We start from the raw sequence: 15,102 nt of genomic DNA, 5'->3' as shown, positions 1-15,102 counted from the left end.
AAGCAACTATCTCCCCTCTAAAACATTTAGTCAACAGAATTCAAAATGGTCAACAACATCCAGGAGAGCTAAACACAACCAGAGACAGGCAGGGTAAAATCCTGCAACTCCCACTTCAGAGGTGGAGGGGAGGTAGATGGGGCGGGGGACTCAAGGTTACTAAATCCCAAATCAAGTCATGCCAGAAGAAACCCAAAACACACACACACATACAAATTTAAGAATCTTAGGCGGTCATGGTGGAACATCTCTTTTATCCAAAGACTCAGTGGGAAGAGGCAAGCAGATCTCAGAGTTTGAGGCCAGCCTAGTCTGCATAGTGAGTTTTAGGACAGCCAGGACTATCAGGAAACCATGTCCCAAAAAAAGCAACAATCTCAGCAGTGATAAAGGACCTAAAACTTTAAGGCTCATAATATATTCTAAAATTTCAATAAGTCTGTCCCAATTAAAAGCTAAATATCAAGTAATGACACCAGATGTATCTAATGCTTTTTTTTTTCCTGAGGTAAGGTCTTATGTAGCTCTGGCCTCCATCTCCCCAGTGCTGGGATTACAGCCAGGTTGGCCCAGCAGTGTTAGGGATCCAACCCAGTTCTTCACATATGCTAGGTAAAAGGCTACCAAACACATCTCCAGCCTAGATGTTTCAATAGCTCTTAAATACAGCAACACAAGAATTATGCTAACTTCTGCAATTTAACATAATACATCACTAAGACTTAAATCTAAACAGATCACTCTGACCAGGTCATGTGACTAACACAAATGAATTCAGGCCTAGGTGTGGCGGCACACATCCTTTAACCCCAGAACTAGGCAAGCTCAGTGAGACAGGTAGATCCTTAAGAGTTCCAGGCTAGCCAGGGTTACATGGTGAGCCCTTGCCTGGAACAAAAAGGAAAGAGAGGGAGAGAGAGAAGGGAGGGAGGGAGAAAGGGAGGGAGAAAATAGGAAGAAAAAAAGCAGATCAGCCACACACCTCCAACAGCGATCACCAACGTGGCAATTCCCTTTCTTTTCCAGAGCTCCTGTTGCCACAGGCCTAGTAAATGTACCACTGAATCAGTTCCCAACTTCCACCACGCCAAACTTCTGCTTTTATCTTTCCTTGCTTTTTTTTTTTTTTTTGCCCAATAGTAGGTATGGAACCCAGGGCCCCAAACACGTTAACACCACCTGATATCAATGAGCAATATCAGGCCCATATTTACTATTTATTTGGATTTTTCGAGACAGGGCTTTCCTGTGTAGTCCTGGCTCTCCTGGAACTCACTCTGTAGACCAAGATGCCATTGAATTCAGAGATCCACCTGCCTCTGTCTCCCAAGTGCTGGGATTGAAGGAGTGTACCAACATCACCTGGACTAATTTTTATTTTAAAGCAGGGTCCGCTAAAATCAAATTGACCTTGAGTCTAATCTGAAACCTGAGCAGTCCTCCTACTTTGCTCCGGAGTGGCTGGAATCAATCAGAGGCCAAGCCCCCTACCCATTCCCCACCTCAGGCCTCAGGTGTTAGCCTATTTTTTTTTTTAATCTTACCAGTCTTAAGTCTTTCTAATATTGACCTCCAGAGGCTGACCCTGTGGTGAACTTACTGCAGCAGGTAGTACACATAAAGAAAATGTTCCTTTAATAAATACCTAACATTTTCTGGCATATTTGAAGAAATGGCAGGCAAGGTGGAAAAGTACAAGTTTCTTGTAAATAAAGCAATATTCTTCCAAGAACATACATCGGAGCAAGCAATGTGAACACACCTGGAATCCCTGTACTTTAGGAAAGGGGCGTATGCAGGAAATACCCACACATAAAGACCAGCCTGAGACACAGCACATGTGCTAGGCCTGGGTTAGCTAAGTACACTCAGCCTGCCAGAAATCCCATCTGTAAGTCACATACTCAACCACGGCAAAGAGCAGACCAGAAAATGGTGCAGGTCCCTGTAGCGTTCTCCATTTCCTCCCAGGCTTTCTTTAGGTGTCCTTAACCTGGGTAACTTTTAAAGGACTATCTAATTCTCTTAAAATTACAAAGTATCAAAGTAAGGTGTGCTACCATTTTTGCAAAGAATATATACACACCCGTTTAAAGGCAGAGAAACATATCTTTGGAAACATGTAAGAAAGTTAACATTATTTGGCTCCAGGGAAAACTAAGAGGGAGACAAGAGGGTTTCAATTCTATGCCCTATCGAACCTTTCCAATTGTGAATCTAAGCTTGATTTTATTCAATGGGCCACCAGTTAAAGACTGATGAAACTCTCTACCCATCTTTCCCACTTCTCGTGAGGGCAGAGATCTGTCTTATTTTTCACTATTCCAGTTGCTGAGTTCAGACCTTGAAACAAACTGTATGACTCCTTAACTTCCGCACTAAATTTCACACTTACAAGACATTCACTCCAACTCCGTTCTATATAAACTCATGTTTCTCTCACCTTTTCCCCACCCCTTACATGGTACCATCATCCTCCGTTTTAGCTCTAAAACCCAAGAGACACCCTATCTCCATCAACTTCACTCTTATCCAAACTATAACAACACGTTCAACAAGTATCTTCAACACAGCTAGAAACCTTGTTACTTGTCTTTTAATGGTCCAAGGCCAAACTCTGACACTGGAAGAGGGTATCTTTTGACATCTACTCTCCAATCTAAAGACTATAAATCAGATATTACTATTGACTTTCAAATTCCAAAATCTATTTTTTTTTTTGAGACCGGGTTTCTCTGGAGCTTTGGAGCCTGTCCTGAAACTGGATTTGGTAGACCAGGCTGGCCCAGAACTCATAGAGATCAGCCTGCCTCTGCCTCCCAACTGCTGGGATTAAAGGCATGCCCCACCACTGTCTGGCTAAGGACCATTATTTAACAAATGACTAACATCATGATCATAAAAGATTCCAGTGGGTCAATGAAAGTGGTTCAGTTGGTAAAGGCAGTTGGGGTGGAAGAGGCAGGTGAGGCCCCTCCGGTCTACACAGTGAGCCCCATATAGCAGTCTCAAAAAAAAAAAAAAAAAAGCAATCACCCGGCTGTGGTGGTTGCACGCCTTTAATCCCAGCACTTGGGAGGCAGAGGCAGGCCGCTCTCTTTGAGTTCGAGGCCAGCCTGGTCTACAAGAGCTAGTTCCAGGACAGACTCCAAAGCTACAGAGAAACCCTGTCTCAAAAAAACCCAAAAAACCAGCAAAGCAATCAAGCAAGCAAAAAAATAACCACCCCCGCAAAAATAAACACACACACACACACACACACACACACCAAACAGTCCCACTACTCATAAACAGGGGGAAAAGCAACTAAAAAAGAAAAAATGTCCACTACTGTTAATTCATTTGTGACTTTTTGGGAAGGGACTCTAAATACTGTATAGGGGAAAAAAAGAACCAAATTTTAGCTCATTAGATCACTTTTATGTCATGGAATGACACTAAGATGAAAGAAGAGAATAAAATGATCTTTCATATTGTATAACAATGTGGGTTTGAGGTAAGTTCTAGGTTTGGGAACTTTTCTATTGAAGTCAATAAAGACACACACGCGCGCTTTTTTCTTTTATTTGCAGAAGGCGGTGCTGGAGTTGAACCTAAGGCTTCTTGCACAGTAGGCAAGTGTTGAAGCACTGAGCTACAGCTCCAACTTAGTAGTTGACATCTTCAAATTGAAACTTAGACGGTACTGCCATCCAACCAGTAACAGTAACCAAGGACGACGGGGGTAACTTATAACAATAGAAATTCAAAGATGTACTACTTGCATACACGTAATGGTAGGAAAGGGTTCTAGACTCTAGTGTGTAAACAAGTGCTGCTGAGAGCCAGAGGCTCTTATTTCACCACCCCAGAAGTGTTGAGGCAGGAGGTGCAGCGTGCACGTAGAATACTCCTCCCCAAAGCTACCAATCTTCACTGTCTGCGGAAACAAAAGTGAAAATACTCGGGGCTAGAATGTCTGAGGCTGATGCCACCCTCTTCAACAGAGACTTTGGTCTCCGTGTGCGCACGTAAATAAGCCGGAGAGCACACGCTCACCTTCCCTCCTTAGGAGAAAATGAGGCCGAGGGAGGGGCGGCCGGTAGCGGATCGGGGAGGCCTGGGATCCGGTCCGAGCTTAAGGGTCAGCAGTCTGGGGAGCCGAGGTCACTCACAGGACACCATCTTGCCAGGCCTGCAGCCCGGTCCCCTCCGCCAGGTCGCCCCTAACTCCGTTCCTCCACCCCATCCCCGCCACCCATTCGCCGGGAAGGGAAGTTTCCCTGCGCCCATAGCCCGGCTCCCCAGCTTTCAGCAGGGTTACCTTCTGCGGAAGCAGGGCGAGGGCAGGGGCCCGGGGAAGGAGGCAACCCGCAGGCGTGAAGGACGAAGCCCCCGGCTCGGAGGGTGGGCGGCGGCGGCTGTCAGCTCGCGTTCCCCGGCTCACAGCGCTGCCATTACTGTGCGCCGAGGCCGCCTCCCCGGCCGGCCACCGCCACCGCCCGGGGGCCACGGGGGTGCCCGGAGCAAGGCGCCGCCACTCACCTGCTCCCGAGGGAGCCGAACCGACGAGGCCGCTGCCGCGGGGAGGGACGGGATCTGGGGAGGAGGACGGGCAGGTGGCGGGCTCGGGGAGCCAGTCGTCCTCCAGGGCTCTGGGCTTTGCCTGACACACGCCCTCCGCTCTGCTCTCTCAGCCTCTTGCACTCACACACCCGCAGGATGCAATGGTCCAGTCCAGGTTACGGCAAGCGTTGGGAGCCACGCTTCAAGAATCGCGAAGCTCTTGCAATCAATTGTCAAAGTAATTCATCAACCAGCACACTTGTCAATGAGGCAATCGCAGTTCCCTGAGCTCAAGCCGTACCTACCAAATTGGGGACTATTGATATCCAAATCACTGGAGTTGGAGGGGGGGGGGTCTGTTTTATTTGTATGTGGTTTTGAGTTTTTGAGACTGGGTCAAGCTAGGTGACTCTTGCAGGCCTGGACTGCTTTTACAGCCTGAGCTGGCATTGAACTAGCAATCTTCCTGTCTCAGCCTCCCCATTAAGCCACCACTCTGGGCTCTTGTTGCTTTTTGTTTTGTATTTCAAGACAGGGTTTCTCTTTAGTTTTAGGAGCCTGTCCTGGAACTCGCTCTCTATAGACCAGGCTGGCCTCGAACTCACCGCCTGGCCTTTTGTTTTTACCTTCAGACAAATTAATAATAACAACAACAACAACTCTTTACAACAGTGATAGCTGAACTTCCCCCTTTGAAATACAAGGTGAGGCTGGGCCGGGTGGTGGTGGTGCACTCCTTCAAATCCCAACACTCAGGAGGCAGAGGTAGGCAGATCACTGTGGGTTTGAAGCCAGCTTTGTCTACAAGAGTTTTAGAACAGGCTCCAAAGCTACAGAGAAACCCTGTCTCGAAAAACAAACAAACAAAACAACAACAACAACAAAAAAAACAGAACAGAACAGAAAAGAAAAGAAATACAAGGTTAAAAAAAAAAATACAAGGTAGGGGGCGGCAACACTCGCCTTTGTTATTTAGTTGCCTTTCCTATAGCAAAGGTGTCCAGGCTGGGGACGTGAAGGAGTCATTTCCATTTCTACCTATGAATGAATTTATCCCTCCCAAACTCTTCCAATCTGTGCCAATCCTTTAAAATACATTTAATATCCTATCCTCAACCCAGGTAAAATGCTCTCACTTTGTAATCCCAGTATTTAGGAGGCTGAGACAGTAGGATAGGAAGTCCTGTCCCTCATTGTCCCCAGGCCCATCCCAGAGGCTGTGTGGTGAAACCATCTCAAAATAAAATCTTATTTCCAGATATGATAAAAGATATGATACTAATCTCTCTTCTCATAGCACTTGAATTTGTACCTTTATTTTCTTTCTTTCTTTCTTTCTTTCTTTCTTTCTTTCTTTCGAGATAAGCTCTGACACAACCCAGGCTGGCCTCAAACTCCCTGTGTAGCTGAGATGCTGAGACTGGTCTTTAATTCATGATCCTTTTATATCTATGTAAGTGATGGGATTATAACTACAGCAGCACACTCTGCCAGTCTCTCTTATGCAGGAATCCTCAGATTCCAATATCTGGACCTCTGGAAATTCCTAAAACGTTGGTTGTTTTACTCTGTTTACTCTTTTGGCTTTGTGGGGGGAGGGGGGTCCGCCACCCAGTTTCTAAATAAATCACACATGAAGTATTATTCTTTCTTATAAATGATTGGCCTTAGCTTGCTTTTTTTCTAGTCAGCTTTTCTTTTTTTTTTTTTTTTTTTTTTTATTTATTTATTTATTATGTATACAATATTCTGTCTGTGTGTATGCCCACAGGCCAGAGAGGGCACCAGACCCCATTACAGATGGTTGTGAGCCACCATGTGGTTGCTGGGAATTGAACTCAGGACCTTTGGAAGAGCAGGCAATGCTCTTAACCTCTGAGCCATCTCTCCAGCCCTAGTCAGCTTTTCTTAAGTTATCCCACCTACCTTTTGGCTCTGGGCTTTTCACTCTTACTCCACATCTGCCTGTCCGCCTTTTCCTCACTCCTTGATCTCTCCTGCTCTATCCTCCTTTTTTCCCAGATTTCTTCTTCTATTGATTCTTTCTGTCTACAGCCCCGCCTCTCCCTTCTCCTGCCTTGCTTTTGGTTTTTCAGCTTTTTATTAGACCATCAGGTGTTTCAGCCAGGCAAAGTAACACAGCTTCACAGAGTTAAACAAATGCAATGTAAAAGAATGCAACACATCTTTGCAACAAACTAATGTTCAACATCATAAACAAACGTAACACACCTTAAAATAATATTCTACATTCCCCTTTTTGCCTAAATAAAAATGAAAGATTTTAACTTTAACATAGTAAACATATACAACAAAAACAGTTATCAGGTAAGGAGAATTACATTTACAATATTCAGTCCATTTGTACTTAGCAAACTCAGAGAAAACACTCCACCATCCATCCCATGTCAGTTGACTCCAAAGTTTTATACCTAATTTACTTTCTATCAGAAGGAACACTGAAACTCTAATTATTTAGTCCTTAACTCCATCAAAGACGCAGAAGGATGTAATATTACCTAACAACAGAGACATCTTGCTGCCTGGACAGTCTATCCAAAGCTCCTCTGCAATGTTGGGGCATCCATCTTCAAGCTACATGGCTAGAACATATAGCAGACTTTTAAGTGAAGCAGGAAATTTGAGGGACTGTTCTGTCTTGTCTTGGCAAAGTTTGTCAGTTGCTTTCTTCTATGTCCTGCAGAATGTCTGGCAAATTCTTCCGTAAATCTGGAATTTTGAAGTACTGTCCTACCTTGTTTGGACAATCTTCAACAATTTTCCCCCGTGTGTTCTGTATGTCCAGTCTGCACAGCACATTATCATCAGTCAAACGAAAGAGCAGTTTCTTTGCCCAGTGGCTGAACTTTCCACAATGAAAACAAACTCCATAAGGAGCTTCTTCAGTGCCCATCATCTCTGAAGTAAATTGGTACTGCCAGGAGCAGATGTGTCTTGTTGTCATAAAACACCTTATGTTCAAGAAACATTTTAAATGAGATATTCTATAGATCTTTGAAATGTTTGAAGAGCATTTATCTATCTAAAATATACTGATTTAACCCAGAAAATGTACCTAATATGACTACCGGTTTGATTATTATAGATTAACTGCTGATCTCATTTCTTATTTATATATTGTATTTTTAAATGAACTGTGTAAGCACAATAGCCCAAACAAGAGTAGAAACATATATACAGTATAAGAAGAAAAAAAAACTAAACCAGGTATTAGTGACACATGCCTTTAATCCCAGCACTTTGGGAAGCAGAGGCCTGTGGATCTCTGTGAGTTCAAGGTCAGCCTGGCCTACAAAGTGAGTTCCACGACAGCCAGAACTAAACAGTAAAACCCTGTCTCGAAAAACCAAAAAAAAAAAAAAGAAAGAAAGAAAGAAGAAAGAAAAATAACTTTAAATTTGTGTTACTATACAAAATATCTGAGTTTCATAGTTGTCTTTTTAATCCTATACTCCTATGTTTCTATATTCCCCAAAATTATAACAAACATCTACAACCCACGAAATAGCCAAAAGCCTCCCAGAGCCCAACTCTTGGGAATGTGGACATCATGTTCTCTAGACTGCTTCCTGTTGAATGTGGGGGAAGGCATCTTTAAGGTCCTTGACGAAATTTGAGATAATGATCAAGTCCAGGAAGACCAGCTATAACCCTTGTTGATAGATAATACCTGTCAAGATTTAGGAAGTCTCCCTTGATCAAACCTGATCTATATTAACCTGTAATGAATCCACAACCTCTTGTTTCCTATGGAAACAAAAGCAAAACCTCTTCTCCAAGAACACTTTTAACTTCCACTTGATAAATGCGTTTTTTGACTTTTTTAAAGTTAAGGCATTCCTAAAGTATATGGGCTGGTTTCTTTCAACAATCCTTCTTCATTTCCAGGTCTCCTAGCTGCTGTTCTTTGCTCAACACTCAAATTCAAAATTAACACAATACTACATAGGACCCAGACTTCCTGTGTATTTCCCATCTCTCTTTTTTATTATTATTAGTTTACTTCTCTTTAAAGACTTTATTATTTTTTTTTTGGCCCGGCTCTCTTTGCACATGCCTTTAATCCCAGCACTCGTGAGGCAGAGACAGGCAGATCTCCGTGAGTTCGAGGCCAGCGTGGTCGACAAGAGCTAATTCCAGGACAGGCTCCGAAGAGACAGAGAAATCCTGTCACAAAAAACACACAAAAGACTATAATTTTTAAGTTGTCTTTCTATGACTGTCTATACCCTTTTTCTTTCTTTCTTAAGCCTACGCGCATTGTAAAACACACTGGAACCTGTTTAGAGGTTTATTGTAAACACACTGGAACCTGTTTAGAGGTTTATTGTAAACACACTGGAACCTGTTTAGAGGTTTATTGTAAACACACTGGAACCTGTTTAGAGGTTTTTCTGGACCCTTTTTACTGCATTTCTTCTAGCTCTTTTTGATTGCATGAGCAAACTTTAGACTGCTAAGCTACCTGGCTCCTCCATGTGGCTTTTTTGGCTGGCTCTGTCTACTTCTAAGCTCATGAGAGCCAAGCCTAAAGCTTGCCGCCTGATTGGACGTTTGTTTGACCTGGAACCACATCAACCCTCCAGCTATGGAATGCCAGTGCCCTGCACTGTGTCAGACGGTTTTTACATAGTTTTTTGTTTCTATTTAGTGTGAAAAATGCTGATTAAGCACTCCACTGTACAGCAGGTTTTTCTGTTGTTGTTTTTTTTTTGTCTTTTTTTTCTTTTTTTTGTTTTTTTTCTTTTATTCGTCTTTTTTTACTTTTTTTCTTCTCTTTTTTTCATTATTTTTTCTTTTTTTATTTTTATTTTGTTTTGTTTTTTGCTTTTCATTTTGTTTTTGTTGTTTTTTTGTTTGTTTGTTTTTTCGAGACAGGGTTTCTCTATAGCTTTGGAGCCTGTCCTGGAACTCCCTTTGTAGACCAGGCTGGCCTCGAACTCACAGAGATCCGCCTGCCTCTGCCTCCTGAGTGCTGGGATTAAAGGCTTGCGCCACCACCGCCAGGCTACAGCAGGGTTTCTTAAAAGAACATTTTACCCCCCAGCTTTCTCAGGCCCTACATGGAAATATAACCCATGTTGTTACACAAATATATTGCTGTTTTTCTCTTTTGGCTTTTTGGGGGGCCGGCCACCCAGCTCCCAAATAAATCATACACAGAGTCTTATTCTTTCTTATAAATGCCCAGCATTAACTTGGCTTTTTTCTAGCTAAATTACCCATCAACCTCTGGGCTTCTCTCTTTTTGCACTTCTGCAGTCAGACTTACTTTCATTCTTACTCCTGGGTGGCTGGGTGGCTGGGTGGCTGGGTGGCTGGGTGGCTGGGTGGCCCGCCCCTTCTTTTCTCACTCCTCCAGCTCTCCTGCTCCATCTTGCTCCTTCCCCACCCCCACCCCCAGATCTCTTCTTCTATTTATTCTCTCTGCCTGGCAGCCCCGCCTATCCTTTCCCCTGCCTAGCTATTGGCCATTCAGCTCTTTATTAGACCAATCAAGTGTTTTACACAGGCAAAGTAACACAGCTTCTCGGAGTTAAACACATGTATGCAATGTAAAAGAATGCAACACATCTCTGCATCATTAAACAAATGTTCCACAGCATGAACAAATGCAACACATCTTAAAGTAATATTCCACAAGACTAAAGACCTTTTCAGTGGAACCTAGGTTAAAAATCATTTTCATGTAGCAAGGTTAGGGTTAGGGTGGATTTCAGAAGTTGAAACAAATTTCAGGCCAACCTGAGCTACACAGCATGATTGTTTCTGAAAAACATTTTAATAATGGTACAAAATGTTCTTTGTATTTTTTACTGGTTTTATAATTTGAACTGCTGGTGATACAGAACAACTCTACTGGAAACCTGGCAGGAATAACCACAGAAACATCAAACTCTTCTCTTGTATCACATTCACCTGCACACGTTCTGTTTTTAGGAACAAAATGCTGTTGGCAGGTCTGGTAGCACATGCCTGTCTTTCCAATACTTGGAAAGTCAGGTCAGCAACATCAGCAGCCTGTCGACACAGTGGTTTCCAAGCCAGACAGAGGTATATATGATACTTCAAAACTTAAGAGCCAGGAAGTAGTGGCACATTCCTTTAATCACAGCAACTTGGGAGGCAGAAGCACGTGGATCTCTGTAAGTTCGAGGCCAACCTAGTCTACAGAACTAGCTCCAGGATAGCCAAGCCTAAACAAAGAAACTGTTAGACCCTAAGTTAGGGGTCTAATTACTCGGGTGGGCTAGCCCAGCGACTCAACGACCAGTCCAGGAGATGCAACAGCAAGAGGTTTTATTGAGCATCTGCGCAAACGGGCTCCCAACTGTCTCCACGAAGTTGAGAGCACCCGAAAAGCTAGCATTCGGGGTTTATATAGAGCAAAACCATAGAATTTTCATAAGCATATTTGGCTAACAATGATTGGTCTAGCCGAGGACACAAAGAGACAGGGTTTGGGGACTTTCCATGAGCTCATTTCCTAGTGTGTGTGGGGTGTTTTCCTTTTCTTGGAAAAACCACAGGATATCCTCTGACCATATCTGAAAGCCCTATCTGTTCTTGGGATGGTTAGAAGTTCCTGGTTCCCACCAACCCTAAATTAATTTCTTCAAAACCCTGTCTCAAAAAATCAGAAACAAGCCGGGCGGTGGTGGCGCACGTCTTTAATCCACCACTTGGGAGGCAGAGGCTGGTGGATCTCTGTGAGTTTGACGCCAGCCTGGTCTACAAGAGCTAGTTTCCAGGACAGCTCCAAAGCCACTGAGAAACCCTGTCTCGAAAAACAAACAATCCCAAACAAACAAACAAAAAAAAAAACCACTTCAAAACAAGACAAAATAAAAAACTAAAACAAACTGGGCGGTGAAGAAGGTGCGCGCCTTTAATCCCAGCACTCAGGAGGCAGAGGCAGGTGGATCTCTTGTGAATTCAAGACCAGTCTAATGTACAAGTACTAGTTCTGGGACAGTTAGGACTGTTACACTGTAACACAAAGAAACACTGTCTCAAAAAACAACAACAAAAAGTTAGTAAATTTTTTGTTTAAGAAGTTGTCCAGCCGGGCGGTGGTGGCGCAAGCCTTTAATCCCAGCACTCAGGAGGCAGAGGCAGGCGGATCTCTGGGAGTTCAAGGCCAGCCTGGTCTACAAGAGCTAGTTCCGGGATAGGCACCAAAACCACAGAGAAACCCTGTCTCGAAAAACCAAAAATAATAATAATAATAATAATAATAATAAGTTGTTCACACCAGGCAGTGGTGACCTGTGCCTTCAATCCCTGCACTGGCCAGGCAGAAGCGAGTGGATCTCTGTGAGTTCAAGGTCAACCTGCTCTACAAGAGTTAGCTCCAGGGAAGGCTTCAAAGCAACAGAGAAACCTTGCCCAGAGGGAAAAAAAAAAAGGTGTCATTTAAACTTTGACCCTTGTGGGGATTCATTCAGCCAATAGTTTTTTGGGTTCCAGCCTTAGGGCGTGGCTTCTGCATGAGGACTTGAGGGAGAGGAGGGGGCTCTCTGGCTCTCTTGGCAGGTTGGAGCAGAAGCAAGCTTGTGCAATTATTCACATCTCCCAGGGCAGAGCTGCAGACACTACCACTTCCACCTTGCCCTATATTCTGTGAGTCAGTGCTTCCCTTTGAAACCCCATAATAAAGACAATGCTTAACTCACGCGTGAGTGCTCCCTTTAGACCCTTGTTTTCTAGTGTTCTCTATGAAATGAGAAAGACCTACGACCATGACCTTGTACATACCAAAGTAGAATGGCTATCTTGAAGAACTACTTATGACTGAAGGACATAGTTTTGTTTTTTTTTAAAAGATTTTTGCATGGAATATACATTTTACTTGAAATAAACTAGCGAAGCGGTGGCAGCACATGCCTTTAATCCCAGCACTCAGTGGATCCATCTCAAAAAAAAAAAAAAATACACACACACACACACACAAAAAAAAAAAAAGGGAAAAAAAGAAGAAAAAAAGCTGGGCGGTGGTGGCGCACGCCTTTAATCCCAGCACTCGGGAGGCAGAGACAGGCGGATCTCTGTGAGTTCGAGACCAGCCTGGTCTACAGAGCTAGTTCCAGGACAGGCTCCAAAACCACAGAGAAATCCTGTCTCGAAAAACAAAAAAAAAGAAGAAGAAAAAAGAAATAAACTAATGTTTCTATAACTTTGGAATTTACAAATATTCTCTCCAAAATAAAGTACATAAACCCAACACTCAAAGCTTAGCATGCACAGGCTCTGGATTTGATCCTCAGCACTGCAAATAAACAATATAATGGGCCATTATTTTTATTTAAGCTTTTAATTAAATTTATTTATTTGTTTGTTTATTTGAGACAGGGTTTCTTAACACAGCCTTGGCTGTCATGGAACTCACCTGAAGACCAGGCTGGCCCTGAACTCAGAGAGATCCACTGGCCCCTGGTTATTCCCAGTACGTACGTGGCATCTCACAACTCTCATTAGTTCCAGTTTCTAGGGATCTGATGTTCTCTCTGATCTTTAGAGGCACCAGGCATGCAAGTGGTACATATAGACATACATTCAGACAAAACACTAATATAAAATAAATAAATCTAAAAAACAAAAAAATCTTTTAGTTCATTGGTATAACATCACTATTAAACTCCTTGTTCTGGGGACATAGAGCAAATCATTAAAATTATAGGGTGTAAGGACAAGTAAACAATTATCTGAGCCAGGTGTGGTGGCACATGCCTTTGATTTGTAGACAGGGTTGGGCAGAGCTCTAAGGTTAAGACCAAGTGGTCTACAAAACAAGCTTCAGGACAGCTAGGACTACACAAAGAAACTCTTGTTTTGGAAAAATTTTTTTAAAAACAAAGAAAGAAAGGCAGGGCAGGGGTAGGGGCGTGACTGCTATCTGACTAATTTCCTGTCTAAATTTAGAGTTTAGCACCTGCCAGGCCCAAGGATTTAGCTGGTGTGGCAAGGTTTTACAACCAGCCCAACAGAAGCAGAGGCAGGAAGATCTCAGAATTCAAGGCCCTAAGGAGTTCCAGACCACCCAGGACTCAAAGTGAGATCTTATCTTAAACACAGCAAGCCCCAAACAAAGCAAAAACAAACAAACAAAAGCTCACGTCTCTATTAGGATTTCTATTGCTGTGAAGAGACACCGTGACCACTGCAACATTTAATTGGGATGACTCGCTTATAATTCAGAGGTTCAGTCCATTATCAGCATGGTAGGACATGGCAAAATGCAGGCAACATGGTACTGGAGAAGTAGCTGAGAGTCCTATATCTTGCAGGCAACAGGAAGTGATCTGTCTTACTGACATGATTTGAGCATATATGAGACCTCAAAGCCCGCCTCCACAGTGACACACTTCACCTAACAAGACCACACCTACTCCAACAAGGCCACATCTCCTAATAGTCATATTCCCTTTGGGGGCCATTTTTTTTAAAACCACAGCAGGCATGAAGGCACAGACCTTTAATACCAGAACTAGGGCAATTGAGGCACATGCGGACCTCTGTGAGGTCCAGATCCACCAGGGCTGCAGAGCGACACCTTCGTGACAGGAAAATCGGGTGTTCAAGATCATCCTTGGGTACTCGTGGTGTTTTGAGTCAGTCTTGAGATATTAAGAGAGAGAGAGAGAGAGAGAGAGAGAGAGAGAGACTAATCCAGAAAACAGGCAGATATTCATGAGTTCAAATCCAGCCAGAGCTACACAGTGATTTTAAAAATACAAACAAAAGACTAAGAATTCACAGGTGTGAGCCCCAAAACAAATGTCCTCCAGCATTTGGGGGGACAGGCACGAGGATATGACTTTGCTCTCCTCTCCTTACAAGTGCTAGGATTCAAGTAGTACACCACCACATGATTTTCGGTTTTTAAAAGATTTATTTGTTTTTTATTCTTTTTTCTTTTTCTTTTTGGTTTTTTGAGACAAGGTTTCTCTGTAGCTTTAGAGCCTGTCCTGGAACTAGCTCTTGTAGACCAGGCTAACCTTGAACTCACAGAGATCTGCCTGCCTCTGCCTCCCGAGTCCTGGGATTAAATGCGTGAGCCACCACTGCCCGGCTTGTTTTTTATTCTTAAAGATACATTTTTATTTTATGTGCATGAGTGTTTTGCATGCACGTATGTTGGTGCACCGTGTGCAAGCCAAGGTCCACAGCCATCTGTCCAGCACTCTATTTCCTGAGTCTCCTTTCTTGCATTAACTCTGAGCATTGCTGAGCTCCAGCCAGAGTTTGGCTAGTTCTAAGACTAGTTCTTACTTAGCCCTACTCCACCTTTTTTTATTGGGGACAGAGCCCAGGGTCTCACTCATGCTGAGTGTTAGAAAAGAATATTCATGGTGTTGCACAAAGAAACACTGGAACAAAGAGACAATAACCTGGCAAAGCTACTTCTCTTTGTGCAAAGGGCTCGATGCATATTTCCTGAATGTTTTTTTTTTGTTTTTGTTTTTCGAGACAGGGTTTCTCTGTGGTTTTGGAGCCTGTCCTGGAACTAGCTCTGTTGTGATGAGAATTTGTTGG

The 15,102-nt window shown here is 43.3% G+C and overlaps 1 protein-coding gene across 2 annotated transcripts in view; it reads right to left on the bottom strand.

Moving 5' to 3' along the window:
- The window catches only part of Cul2 (cullin 2), a 38,943-nt gene extending 34,259 nt beyond the window's left edge, over positions 1 to 4,684 (bottom strand). Inside the window, exon 1 of one of the 2 annotated variants that reach the window (XM_041641609.1) lies at positions 4,525 to 4,684. The gene's annotated coding sequence lies outside the window, so the exon portion shown is untranslated. Of the gene's footprint in view, positions 1 to 4,303; positions 4,451 to 4,524 lie in introns of those variants that run through there. The other variant, XM_041641608.1, reaches the window with a different exon arrangement.
- Positions 4,685 to 15,102: the final 10,418 nt, after the last annotated feature.

The sequence above is a fragment of the Microtus oregoni genome, unplaced genomic scaffold (assembly GCF_018167655.1).
Source record: "Microtus oregoni isolate MIOR12 unplaced genomic scaffold, Mior012 000070F_ref0000104, whole genome shotgun sequence".
In the NCBI taxonomy this organism is placed as follows: Eukaryota; Metazoa; Chordata; class Mammalia; order Rodentia; family Cricetidae; genus Microtus; species Microtus oregoni.
This window is presented reverse-complemented; position numbering and strand designations above follow the sequence as displayed.